Source organism: Rhipicephalus microplus, chromosome 1 (assembly GCF_043290135.1).
Source record: "Rhipicephalus microplus isolate Deutch F79 chromosome 1, USDA_Rmic, whole genome shotgun sequence".
NCBI lineage: Eukaryota > Metazoa > Arthropoda > Arachnida > Ixodida > Ixodidae > Rhipicephalus > Rhipicephalus microplus.
This window is the reverse complement of record NC_134700.1, coordinates 49011618-49025509: the sequence shown is the minus strand read 5'-3', so window position 1 is coordinate 49025509 and position 13892 is coordinate 49011618. Positions and strand designations below refer to the sequence as shown.

General features: G+C 48.9%; 1 protein-coding gene across 2 annotated transcripts in view; it reads right to left on the bottom strand.

Moving 5' to 3' along the window:
* Positions 1-13892, bottom strand: part of LOC119178501 (uncharacterized) — a 123249-nt gene that overhangs the window by 74999 nt on the left and 34358 nt on the right. Inside the window, exons 1-2 of one of the 2 annotated variants that reach the window (XM_075866898.1) lie at positions 723-847; positions 465-630 (exon numbers count right to left, since the gene is read on the bottom strand). The exons of the other annotated variant lie outside the window; for it this stretch is intronic. The gene's annotated coding sequence lies outside the window, so the exon portion shown is untranslated. Of the gene's footprint in view, positions 1-464; positions 631-722; positions 848-13892 lie in introns of those variants that run through there. 2 annotated transcript variants of the gene reach the window in all.

The following is a 13892-nucleotide window of genomic DNA, read 5'->3' as shown; positions in this document are numbered from 1 at the left end:
TTACCACGTCAATCTCCTTGCGAAAAGCCTCCACGTCAGTCCTAAAGAGCTCAAAGCTCTCATTCATGAAAGCAATAGCATCTCGAACAGTTCCAAGTTCAGTGACTATTTCAGTTTTCAAGGAAGCAACCTTAGCTATTTCACATTTGACCTCAGTCGAGAACACGTCAAGTCTTCCCACCAGATCACCTAGAAATTTTACGATCTCTTTAATGCTATTAGGCTGCCTCTCAGCAAGGGTCGCCGCAATATTGCCCATGTCGCCCGAATTTTCATCCTCCATGGTTTCAAGCACTTCAAGTAATAAATGGCACGAAAATTCTCTTGTGCACACAAAGCAAGAGACAACGTTTGAAGATTAAAAAGAAAAACACTGTTGTGACTACAATGCCCAATAAAACTTCAGCAGCAGCAGCAGCGACGAAACTAGGTGCATATAATGTTCAATATGAAAGTTAACCAACCTGCAAAGAGTGCAGACAGTAGGTTAGCGTGCGTCCTTTCGCCGTCGCCGCTGCTGCCTGAGTGAAGCCAGTTGCAAAGAGACAACGCCCCCAGCACAAACTTGATATCAGGTTACAAATGCAGCAGGCTGAGGTAGATGGCGGTTATGGTAGTGCTGTCCAGGTCCTGGTAATGGTAAAACCACAGCAACACAATTGTATAAACGATGTGGCACTAAGGTCTGGTGGCAGAAGACGACTCCGGATGGGATGGCTTACATTTTTCTTGACGATATGCCGGTATCTGCAAAGAGTGCAGACAGTAGGTTAGCGTGCGTCCTTTCGCCGTCGCCGCTGCAGCCTGGTGGCATGTTCAAGACGTACACGCGCCTTCACCTACGCTATTCTTGGCGCGGAATGTACGGTTTCGTCTGCAAATACGCCCGCTCATGCATCGCCTGCCGACGACGCAAACCAGTTTCGCACTTCTCCAGCCACTTCCCTGCCCATCCCACACAATTCATCGCGTCGGCATTGGCTTGTGCGCGCCTCTCCCATGCACTGACGCTGGCAACCGCTGGATTGTAATCGCCGTGGATAACTTGACGAAAGACGCAGAAACCGCTGAATTACCTGCAGCAACAGTCAAATACATTTCCTAATTTATTCTCTGTAGCTTTGTTCTCTGCCATGGCGCCCCTCATTAACTGCTCAGTGATCGGGGCTGTGTATTTTTCTCAGACGTGTTGCAATCACTCCTATCCGAATGCAGAACTATTCACCGCACCACGACCACATATCACCCACAGACAAATGGATTAACGGAATGAGTTAACCGAACTCTGGGTGGCATGTCGATGCACGCCTCGTATTTTGTATATTTGTGTTCGTGGTTTTGCTTTTATACTTTTGTTCTGTATTTTTGAAAAGCATCAGTATAGTGTGACGAGCTAGACACCCGTTCGAAGTGTGCAACGAGAAAGTTCTTCTAATCTTCTAAAGTGTCACCCCTGTGTGTTTACAAGTGTGAGTGTGTGTACTTGTCTTTCTGCTACCTTACCAACCATGTTCCAGACCTTTGCCTCCTGTGTATATGACTCGATCCTTGATAACAACTTCTGTCCACTTTTTCTTCTGACCTGCCAACGCGTTCTCCTGGATTGAGATTTCATGTTCCTATAGATGTCCAGATTTTCGGCTGTCGGTGACTTCCAAAGCAACCTCCATGCTTTGTTTTGCTGCTTGCGCGCATTTTGGCACTCAGAGTTCCACCATGGCACACGTCGTTTTCCAGGGTGTCCATTTGTTTGTTGGATGGATTTTGTTGCTAAATCAATCAGAAACGCTCTGAAGTAGTTGACAGCCCCATCAATACTTAAAGTGCATATGTTGCGCTAATCTAAATGAGTGATGGTATAAAACTGTTCCCAGTCGGGTTCGCTTAATAGCCATTTGGGAACTTGTGGCAGGCGTTCATTTACTGTAGGGGTGCTCAAAACGACGGGGAAATGGTAAGTTTCATAAGGATTAGTGATGACTTTCCAGTGAAGTAGCGACAAAGCGATGGAGATACTATGCTAATGTCTATGGAGGAATTATTATTTTTAGCGAAGTTATAACGAACTTTAACCTTTGACGGAAGCCCATCTGGTCGGGATGATATATGGTTGAAGGTAGGAAACCTGGAGGCACTGCGCTGACCATAGTAGTAGTTTAAAAAGAAAAAAAAACAGAAAAAAGACGTTTCAGCTAATACACGGAAGCCTTGTTCACTTTGAAATGAAAAGATGTGTAAAGCAATTCGCTTTACGTATGTTTCAATATATCACGTAGGCAGCACGCATATAATGACGCCAGAATACTATCGCTCCTGTTCAAATTGCGTGGAAAGGATTGTATCACGAGTGACTGAAAATAAAGATGCCGTGACAGTTCCTTTTCTCTAGCGAGAACACGTTCCTTCCCCCAATCTATTGCGTAAACACCTGACGCATGCTCGGCCAAAACACTGGATTTGACTTTCCTTTCCTAATGTCGTAAATGTGCTGTTTGAGGCGCCGTTCAAAGTCACCAATTTCACTAATATACACATCGTCACAATCTGCGCAAGGGATAGCGTACACCACACCAGGAACTTCACTTTGGCTAATCTATCTTTCTCATTTACAGGCGATTGTCGCAGCCTTTGGTCCGAAACATGTGCCGTAGGAACGCAGAATACGGCCAAGGGCTTCGCTTATAGAAGAAATATACGGCATTCACGCATGCTTTTCACCAGGCGCAGCACAAGGCAATTGTGCGCATGCAATTTGTTGTTAGACGGCATTTAAAAAGGAATTCGGATTCCCACAGGCCGACAATTCACACCGCACCAAGCGTACGTCGACTGCATAGTCTTCTTTTCTTGTGGAGGTTTTCTGTGCGCGTCATAGAAGTGTAGAAACTATGGCTCTTTTGTGAGAAGCGGGCTACATGCTATAAAAATGCAAGTAATGACCAGTGTGTGTCGTCTTCCTGAACACGCCAAACGACAAAGTGGGTTATTTTCTTTCAATCAGCATGTCAAGGAATGGGAGCTTTGCTTCGACTTTTATCTCCACCGTAAATTGAATCGCTGCTTTCATGCTCTTCAGGTGTGAACAAAACGCCTGAACCACGTCTTGATGAATGATGCAAAAAATGTCCTCCACATAGCGGAAAAACACCTTCGCAGCTGAACTGAATGAGGAGAGCGCTCGACTTTCAATCGCTTCCATCATCAAACTAGCAGCGGTCACTGACAAAGAAGCACCCATAGCCATACCGTAGATCTGTTTGTACAACTTGTTTTCCAAAGTAAAATACGTATTTCACAAACAGAACCGTAGAAGCCGAACGAAGTCCGGTACGTCCACTGGCGATCTTTCCGCTAGCTTTGCATCTGACTCCAGAGCTGTCCTTCACACACCCGCAGCCAGTTCTGCGGGAAAACTGGTAAAAAGCAATTTCACGTTGAAGGACACTAAAATAGCATCTTCATTGACGATGACGTCCCGGACTTTGTTCATTAGGTTGTATGAGTTCCGGATGTGGGTGCCACGGTGTCCTACAAAGGGTGAAATGACACGATGCAGAAATCCTGATAGCTTGTGCAGGGGGGAACGTGTAAAAACCGCAATTGGGCAATTGGGAGCGCCTGGCTTGTGAACCTTGGGCCGGCTGTACAAAGCCGGTGCTGAACCATTGTGACAAAGTAAGGTGAATTATAGTGACTTGCATTCAGGGGGAACCTTACGGAAGAAATCCACCAAGAGTCATTGGAAGACTTTTTGGAGGTTATAATAGGTTGCTTCTTTTCTATTCAGGAAACACGCGCTGGAAGAGAGAAGAAACTGTTCAATCAGTCGACCTCGGGCATCACAACGAGAGTCGCAACATAGCCTGCTATGTGTATTCAAGTCTCCAAGGAGAACAAAAGGGTCCAGAAGTTCATTGATTAAGGACTGGAAGTCATGTTTGTGTAGGTGATAGCTCGGAGGTACGTAAAGAGTGCAACTTGTGATCAGTTTGTAGAAAAGCACAGATCGAACAGCCACTGCCTCAAGGGATCTTTTGAGTTTAAAGTGTGTGCATGCAATCCCTTGATTCACTATGATGGCCACAATTCTGAATGATGTCATGGCCGCGTCATAGTCCTTTCGGAAAATAGCGTATTTACGTAGAAAGCTGATAAGTTTTGAATTTAACTGTGTTTCCTGTATGCACGGCACTTTTGAGGAGTGTTCCTGTAAACGTTCTCGGACATCGACAAGGTTCGTTAGAATGTCACTGACATTCCACTGTATATTTTGGGTGTTCATGGTGAAAGTAATGTAGTGCTGTGTGTACGAGGAGCGAGTGGCTGTTTAGGCGAGAAGTTTTAATTCAAGTAACAGGGTCGTCACCAGGCCCCACTACCTGCTTTTTTGTTTTTTTTTGACGCGCTCTAAAGAGCCATGTCGCTCTTTCGGCACCAATGGTACCGACGTATCCACTGCCTCCTCGTAGGCACTGGATTCCCAAACGTGCGAACTGGTTGTTCAAAATCTGGGCCTCGCCTGGTGATGCGAGGCCTCGAGACCAGAGGACCCTAGAGTCCCGGTCTCTGTTCGGGAGTAGGCGGAGTTGTCTGGACTACAGCTGCCTGCCTTTGGGCCAGGTGCCAAAACCACCGGATCGGTATGTGCGGGCCGAAGAACTGGTGAGGTCTGGTGCGGCGGTGCCCCCTGGCGTGCCGCATCAGCATATGTTGGGCCATAGAATGTCAAGACCCTTTTCCTTGCTTCCTTGAAAGAAACAATTTCTTGCATCTGCAGCGTTATTATCTCCTTTTTTCTTCCAGTATGAACAGGGCATGAATATGCAGCATGGTTTCCGTCACAGTTTACACAGTGCGGCTGCTCTTTGCAGTTCACAGACACGTGGCCCAAGACCCCACAATCTGCACACGTCTGGCGACTACGACAGCTTTTATAGCCCTAGATACCCTTCACATTGGAAGCAACGACGGGGGTTTTATATTTATGACCTGACAAAGGTCTTAGAGTACCCTGTTTGAATGATTCCTCGCGACTTACTACAAGAAAACGTGAGTATTTGGTATTTCATTAGTATTTTCTTGTTGTCTATTCTGATGATAATTCTCTGTACATTGGCCACATTTTGGCTCTTCTACCCCTCCAAAAGTTCAGTCTCAGTCAGGTGAAGTAAGTTCGTGTCAGATACCACTCCGCGAGTTTATTGATGTGTGTGGTATTACGGTTATCAGTACGTCACCTAAGCCTGAGGGACGGTCTAGCTTTTCAAATAGATCTTCGGCCCGAATTTCGAGGAGGAGGTCTCCACTAGCCGTTTTGGTTACCTTGTATTTAGCGCCAAGAGCTTTGGTAACACATCTAGCAACTACAAAAGAAGAGAGGGTCGTGGATTGGCTTCCAGTTTCTCACAGTGAATTACATGAAAGTGAGGAAATGTTTCGATTGGCCTGTTGAAAAGTATATGTAATCGGTACAATTCATAAGTAAGGGAAATGCTCTATGCATGCCGGTTTTATTTTTATTCGGAAGCGTTGGTGACCACCTACAATGGAGCCTGGGCAGCTAATCGTCATTGCCTCATCTACTGCTACAGCCTCTGAATCATCGCCCCACCTCTGCTGCTCTGGCCAGCCCTATCCCCACAGAGGCTTGCTGAACTCACCTCTAAGTTTGGGCTTTTAAGTTTTTGCGTGGAAGGTCCCCAGAACCCTCCACACAAAAACCTAAAAGAGAACTAATTACAGGCGCTCACGCAGTCCGCGACCTTCAACCCCAGCAGAGCAGAGAAAAGGCGCTTCACGTGCTCCCGCTGGCACGATGAAAAAAGAAGGTGCTGCACTGTTGCCAGCAGGGCACTTGAGCAGCAAGTGGTCGAGTATCTTGAAGTCGAAGCAGTCGATGCGGTATAAAATGCGATGACCGTAGCGCCGGTGCTCGCACTCAGCGCTGTAGTTGTCCCCAGCACGGAGACAGAGAAAGAACCGGAAGTCCTTTCGCAAGAGGACCCTGAGAGGTAGCTGACCTGGTGGCATACCGGCTGTCACGCGAGAATCTGCATGTCGCTCGCGCACGTAGCAGGCACTTAAGAGACGACTGATGTCCGAGAAGCTCACGCAATTGGTGATCGCGGTGCTGGGGTATTGAATGTGATTTGCATCTCGGTCGGCTGCCTCGTTCCCAGTTATACCCACGGGGTGATGGGACCCAGTGCAGCAACAGGTCGCATCCGCATTGCTTCCCGGCGTGCAGTTGCCGGCTACGCTCTGCGCCTGAACACTGCCGTCCTTCTGGCAAAAAAAGGCAGCCAAGGCCGAGCAGGAGTTGCAGATGATGGCTGCTACAATACGATATTGGCGCCAGGTGGATAATGGTGAGCTCTGATGCCATGGAGGAGGTGAGGCAGGGCAGGCAGCACTTGTGAAATGCGCCAACCGATGGCGCTAAACAAACGCCACCGGCAGAGCCGTCGGGGAGCACCGAGTCGTTGACGTAAACAAACAGCCGCCTGGCCAGCTAATCGTGCAATAGGGCGGAACACTCTTGCTGCATGGTTGCTAGGGGGTGCGCGCGTGTGCCTTGATGCCCGTCAGGTTCTTGTGTGCGATCAGTGGGGTGTGGCGGTACAAAGAGATGGCCGGGCAGCCGCGGTAGGCCATGTCGGGTTTGATCGAAATGTACTCTCTCACCCGCTGCTCTAGAAATGAGTGAGGCAGAGAGTTTACCAGACCCTTTCGCTGTGTTGTTCAGGCGCCACACGGCTGTAGAGAGATGGACGTCTCCCCTACCTCGGCGATGGTAAGGCGTACTTGGGAGTTGTGAGGGAGTGCGTAGCATTCGCGTACGGCGTTCAAGGCAGCCAGCTGGCAGGCACACAGTGAAGCCACCAGTGCATGGTATAGAACCCGGGCTGAAGCGACAGCGTTGTAAGCGCGTTGGGCAAGCGCGTCGGGTAAGCACGTTGTTTGCGCGTGGCCGTGGCTGCACCCGCGGCCACGCGCAAAAAGACTACGAGCTGCGCGGAGTACCTTGTGGTTGCCCTACCTCAGATCGTCGACAGCAGGTCGCCAGCTGAGACGGTTGTCGCTTGTCACTCCGTGGTAGCCGATTGTCTTGTTCCATTTGATGGGAAGTCCCCAGAGCGAGTGCCGTGGTGTGCTGAAGCGTGTCGAAACTCGCGGGTGTACGAGCAAAATCTCCGTTTTAGAGGTGGCGAGCGGCAGTCTGATTCCAAGGAAAACTGCGTCAACTGCGTCGATGGCGAACACAAGTGTCCTGAGCAGAGCAGAACTGTTATATCCGGGGCCGGAGGCCAACACCGCAAAAACATAACCGTCATTTTCCGCACGCAATTCATAGGGAGGGTAGCATGGCACAAAATGCAGCTGCTTGGCGGGCGCCAGGTTAAACAGGAAGGGACTGAGTATGCTTCCTTGAGGCACGCCAGCAGTGACGTTACGAAGGCCGCTAAATACAGAAACTACACGAACACGAAGAGAACGGTTACTGGAAAATCCCTCAACGTAAGATAGCATCCACCTATCCACACCGAGGTAGCGATAAACGTCCAAAATTGACGCGCTGGCCAGACTGTTGAAAGCGCTCTTTACATCAAGGAGTACTAGAATGCCGTACTCGCCGAAGAACTAGGCCTCCTAAAGCCTTCAAACCTTGTCGGCTAGCTAGTCAGAGGTGCAACAACTTGGTCGAAAATCACTCTGCTCGGGTGAATAGGCGTTGGTTACAGCGGTTATCTAATGAAGGCGCTGTAATGCCATGGACTCCATGACGTTTTCTACAAACGAAGTAAGTAAAACTGCTTGGCATCAAGATAGATCCATCGCTGGATTTCGAATTCCTGGATTGGCACCACGAGCACTTTTTTCCAGCCACGAGGAAGCGGATCAGTGCTTCATACCTGCTGTTAAAAATAGTAGCTGGAACAGAGCAACTAGAACGTGCGACACCGGGAGGGAAGAAGAGAAAGCCGAGGAGAGCTCGCGCGGTACAGCAAGACATTGTTCGCCATACACGAAAAATAAATTCGCGTTTTCTTTTACGGTTTGGGAGCCAGTCGTTTCGTAACATTTGGTGCCGAAACCCGTGACTGCCCCTCGAGAAACGCCTTCACGTCATGGCCATGGCGAGCTGCGGAGGTAGTGAGAGGCACTCTGAGCTGGCGTCACGCGAGCCATAACCCAGCTGACGGATCTCCTACAGCAAACGGATTCTGACCCCAAGTTCACGCACACCTTGACTACCTCAAGGACAAGGAGCCTACATTGTCGAGACTGGACGACAATATTCTTCCGCTAACAGGTGAAGATGATGTTGACCACGAAGTCGAAATGGCACAGGATTATAGCGACAAGATCAGCTACGCGATCGCGCGCGCGAAGCACTGGTTGCAAGCTCGTCAGCAAGCTACCACGACGCATTCTGAAGGTTGCGGATCAGGATCGAGCCACGCAGACCTCCCTAGATCTGTCGATGCTCCCAAGTATGTGACAGAGCCATCTCACAGATCTGTTGTACTGCGCCCAGGCTACAGATACCTACCTTCGACGTCAACCTGCGCAACTGGCAGGCCTTTTGGGATCATTAAAACGCCACGATCCACCAAAAGCCCGACCTACCATGCATCGAAAGATTCAAGTATTTGCTTACGTACTTAACTGGCAGCGCTAAACGGGTAATTGAAGGAATACGGTTAGCCGAGCAGCAGTACTAGATTGCTAGTAAAATGTTTAAGGGTCAGTTCGGACGGCATGATCTCCTCATGAATGAGCACGTGGATAATCTTTTGGCGTTGACTCCCATGAAGAGCTCATCAGAAGTTGCTGAACTTCGCACACTCCACGACAGTGTGCTCTTTTGAGTGAGCGCTTCAGAAGGCCTCGGCGTGTTCCCGGATCAATACGTCATGGTACTGAATCAGGTCGTGATACGTTGCTTGCCAGACGATCTAGCTATCACGTACCGACAAACGATGAAAGAGGATATCCGTGCCAATAGTGGAACTTCCAAACACAGACTGCGCTGAGCGAAGGACCTGTTGATATTTCTTCGCCTCTAAGTGGAAGTGCGGGAGGAAGGTCGCCTGCAACCACGTCGCTGATCCTATGAAGGCGAAGACACCATGGTAACAGAAAGCCCAAACAGCCCGCCATTCATTTTATTGGCTGCACCACTTACTGCTTTCTTTGCATCGATCAATCAAGACTGCCCGCTTTGCAACAGCGAAGAACACAGCATTATGTCCTGCACTGCGAATATGTGAGCGGATGAAAAGCGAGTAAGACTACGGAATAACAACTGCTGTTTTAGCTGCGGTACTCGCAACCACATCGCAAGGGTGGGTATGCAAGGTCATCAGTCTCACGTGTGGCTCCTGCCGCCGCCGCCACCTGACCATTCTGTGTGACCTGTCCAGAAGCGTTGTCCAGAACCTAGTGCCTGCTGCGGAGTCCGTTGCATAGGGAAGACCCCCTTCACCAAGGCTTCGATCCTATACAACCACCCAAAGCACACACGTCGGAGGCATGGCTGTACTATTGCAAAAGGGGCGCATATGGGCAAGGTCCGTAAATCGAAGCCTTCTTGTTCGGGTTCTGTTGGACAGCGGTAGCCAGCGCAGCTGTATTTGCGCAGAGGTGGCCAGAAACCTTCAATCTTCTGTCCTTGGAAGAAGGACTTTTAATAATGACATTTTGAAGCTCCAAGGCTCAGAAACGAATCCGCGCCGAGCGTGTTTCCGTGCGGCTGCGCAGTCGATTTAGCGATGCTGAAGTGGAGTTAGAAGCCTTGACGATTTCAGAGATCTGCTCCGTAATGGTTCCACCACTATAGCACCACATAGTGCAGACACTCCTTCTAAAAGAGTACCATGTGGCTGATGCATGTCATTCGAATTCGTGGCAAGAAGGCGACATCACCGTTCTTATGGGATCTGACGCCTACGGGAAGGTGACCACCGGGAAGATTGACCGAATCAACGAGACGCTAACAGCGTTTGAAGTAATGTTTGGATGGATGGTACAAGGATCCTTTTCGTTGGACATCCAGTACCCATCTCGCCCACTATCCATATTGAGCTGCAAGTCTTCCCTACCAGACATCGACGTATTGTCGATGTAGCGTCTTGATGCTATCGCAATCAATGGAAGCTATTCACAGCCGTTGGATATTGATGCCCACCTCTCTGCATTTGAGCGCTACATAACAAAGAAAGGTAGACATCGTCAGTTGCCGCTCATTGTAGAACAGCCAGCACTACCAGCCAGAAACAGTAATCGCCGACTGGCAGAACAGTGACTAAAATGTCAAACAACCGTTTCCGAGCGCAGCCAACGTTACTAGAGAAATATGACCTGGCTATTACCGCGTATTTCGATGACGGACATGCTGAGAAAGTGTAAGAAAAGCAGCCGGTCGGAGATAATGTATACTATATGCCTCATCACGCAGTTGTTTGTCGGGACCCCGACACAACGAAGCTTCGAGTGGTGTTTGATGCATCATCACATGAAGCTGGTCATCCCTGCCTCAACGATTTCCTGCCGAAAGGCATTGAACTAGGCGTGGACATTGTCCAGGTACTGCAGAAATTTTGCTACCACCCTGTCGTTCTTGCAGCCGACATAACGAAGGCATACCTTCAGCGGTTGATTCAGCCCGAAGAATGCGACCTTCTGAGGTCTTTGTGGCTGGAAAATGGCCAACTAATGAAGAGCCCATGCCACCGATTACTACTTGGAGGATGACCAGAGTATCGTTTGAAGCTGCGTCAAGCCCGTTTCTTTGGGCAGCTACAATTCGTCATCACCTGCTATCTTCTCAGCAGAGCTATTGAGAAATCATAGCCCCATTGGAGCACGCCCTTTACGTAGATGATGTTATTATCGGGCTCTCAAGCACGCAGATGGCAATTAGGGTTTATTAAAAAACGAAAGAAATATTCTACGTGGCAAGCATGTAAATTCGCAAGTCAGCCTCAAATTGCGACGACTTGAAAAAAGGATTCTTGCGTGACAGCCGCGAAAAAGAAGCTGGAGACAATCAAATGATGAAGGTTTTAGGTGTTCCCTGGAAACGTCCAGGCAATCACCTTATCCTGGGCACTGAGCACGCAGCTGTATTTGCTGCTGGAAAGCCGGCTAGCAAACGTACAGTCCTCAAAACCTTCGCCAGAGTATACGACCCACTGGGTTATTTCACTCTATTCACTGTAAAAGCTAAAATGACATTCCAGAATCTATAGAAGAAAAATCTTGCATGGGATGCCAGTATGCCTGAAGGGGAACAGGCTGAATGGAATAGTTGGTGTTCTGACCTGTCCGTTTCGTCCGTCACTATTCCACAAAATATATTCTCACGAGACAAAAAATAAGCCCCTTTTATTTCAGCTGCACATGTTCGCAAATGATTGATTGATTGATATGTAGGGTTTAATGTCCCAAAACCACTATATGATTATGAGAGACGCCGTAGTGGAGGGCTCCGGAAATTTAGACCACCTGGGGTTCTTTAACATGCACGCGAATCTGAGCACACGAGCCCACAACATTTCCGCCTCCATCAGAAATGCAGCCGCCGCAGCCGGGATTTGAACCCGCGCCCTGCGGGTCAGCAGCCGAGTACCTTAGCCACTAGACCACCGTGGCGGAGCTCTTCGCAAATGCCAGTCCTAGAGCATACGGTGCTTGCATTTACGTACGAGTGAACTCGCCACCCGAAACATGCTTCACGCGACTCTTGATGAGCAAGGGCAGACTTGCTCCTCTGAGATTGGTATTGCTTCCACGCCTGGAGCTCCTGGCATGCAACATGGAGGTGTGGCTTACACGCTACGTGCAAAAGATCCCGTTTTCCAACAGTCCATTGTTACTTTTTTAGCGGACTCACTTGTGGCACTAAACTGGATAGAGGTCAGTGACCGAGTTGGAACCATTTGTAGCACACCGTGTCACCGAAATCCTGCAGCATATCACACCTTCCCAAAGGTTTAACTGTAGCAGCGAAGAAAATCCCGCCGATGCCATCACTCGAGGACTATCACTTTAGAATCATACCGAATCGTCCAAGTCTGGCTTGGCTCAAGTTGGCTATGTGAGAAAACAAGGTCTTTTTTTGGTATAGACGTGAGCGAATCTAACAAAATATACTGTTCACTGAACCGCAGCATTCGAAGAATGATCGAGGCTTTTTCGCAGAAATTACATTTGTTTGTTCATCCATTTTTAGTGTTCACCACAGTGTCGTGCCTCTGGGAAACTACAGCTCTTTAGCAAGACTGGTAAGAGTTACTGCTTGGATACAGCGTGTCAGCCGCCGCGCAAGATGCTTCCCATCAGCGTCTGGTCTTCTGACCGCAGAGATTTATTTTAAGCTGAACAATATTTGTTGCATATAATGCAGGAAGACTCGTTCTCAATCAAAGTCCAAGCGCTGCAGAAAGGTCTGGCATCGCCTGGAACGTCCCCTGTACTTCGTTTGTGCCCGTTTATTGATGAGGACGGCCTACTTTGCGTCGGTGGGTGACTTTAAGAGCTGCACACTGAAAAGGAAATTCGTCACCTCATCTTCCTATCAAGTGACCATAAGCTCACCAGCTAGCTTGTTTCGGCAGCACATATGCGTACAATCCAGGGTGGTGATGAAGCACTCCTCATTGAACTTAGAGAGCGTTTCTGGTTAATGAGAAGGCATCAAACCGTGAAGAGGATCATTTTTCAATGTAGAATGTGCAAACGCTGAAAAACTACAGTGAAGAGAGCTACCATGACCCAACTTCCTCGCAAAAAAATACAGAAGCCAGCCCATTTACGGTCGTTGGGCGTGATTACTGCGGGCCACTGTGGGCAAAGTCAGCACGCTGTCCAAGAAGGACTTACATACTTTTGTTTTCGTGCGTCGTCACACGTGCCATTATCCTTGAGCTAACATCAGACATGAACGCCGCCACAGCTTTGCACGCCTTTCGATGTTTTGTCTCACGCCGTTGTGTACCCTCAATTGTGTACTCTGACAATGCCCAGACGTTTCGGAGTTGTGCTAGATGGTTTGCATCTGCGCTAACTGGTACTCGCGAGTTCACCACAAATATCAGAATACAAGGGAAGTTTATCGCAGATCGTGCTCCATGGTGAGGTGGATGCTTAGAACGCCTCATTCGTAGAACAAAAACTGCGCCCAATTAGCCACTCCGATGCAGTAGTCTTGCCGTGGAAGGCCTCACAATGGTGCTGTGTGAGGTTGAAGCTGCGATCAACAGCACACCCCTCACCTATCTTGGAAGTGAGCCTAACGAGCTACAGCCTTTAGCTCCATCGCATTTCTGGCTGAATAAAAGCAGCGCATCACTGCCACAACAGTGCCCATCAGAGCCTCACGTATCCGTTGATCTGCAACGAAAGGCTCGTCATCACCAGCGCCTAGCAGTGGAACATTTGAAGAGATGAAAACGAGTGTACCTGCTAATGCTGCGGTCGGCACACAGTCGCTCGACATGCCCAACAACAAAGCTCCAAGTTGCTGATGTAGTGCTCTTGCAAGAACACATCGCACCAGCGACGTCATGGAAAATAGGCAGAGTGCTTGAGCTATCGCCAGAGAAAGATAACATTGTGCGCACTTGCTTTATTTGTTTCGCCAACGGTTATGTTGTGAATTGCCTTGTGCAAAAGATTTGCTTGCTCGAAGCCACCAATTCAACATGGCCCACCCCGGATGATGTTGAAAAGATGAACCGGAACGGCGCAACTAGAAAGCGCGACACCGAGAGGGAAGAGGAGAAAGCCGAGGACATGCGATGATCAATATTCTTCTGCGCCTCGAAAGTGATGCCATTAGCTCCCGGGGTATGTTGCTTCCTGTGGCTCTTGAGCACCACCGTCAG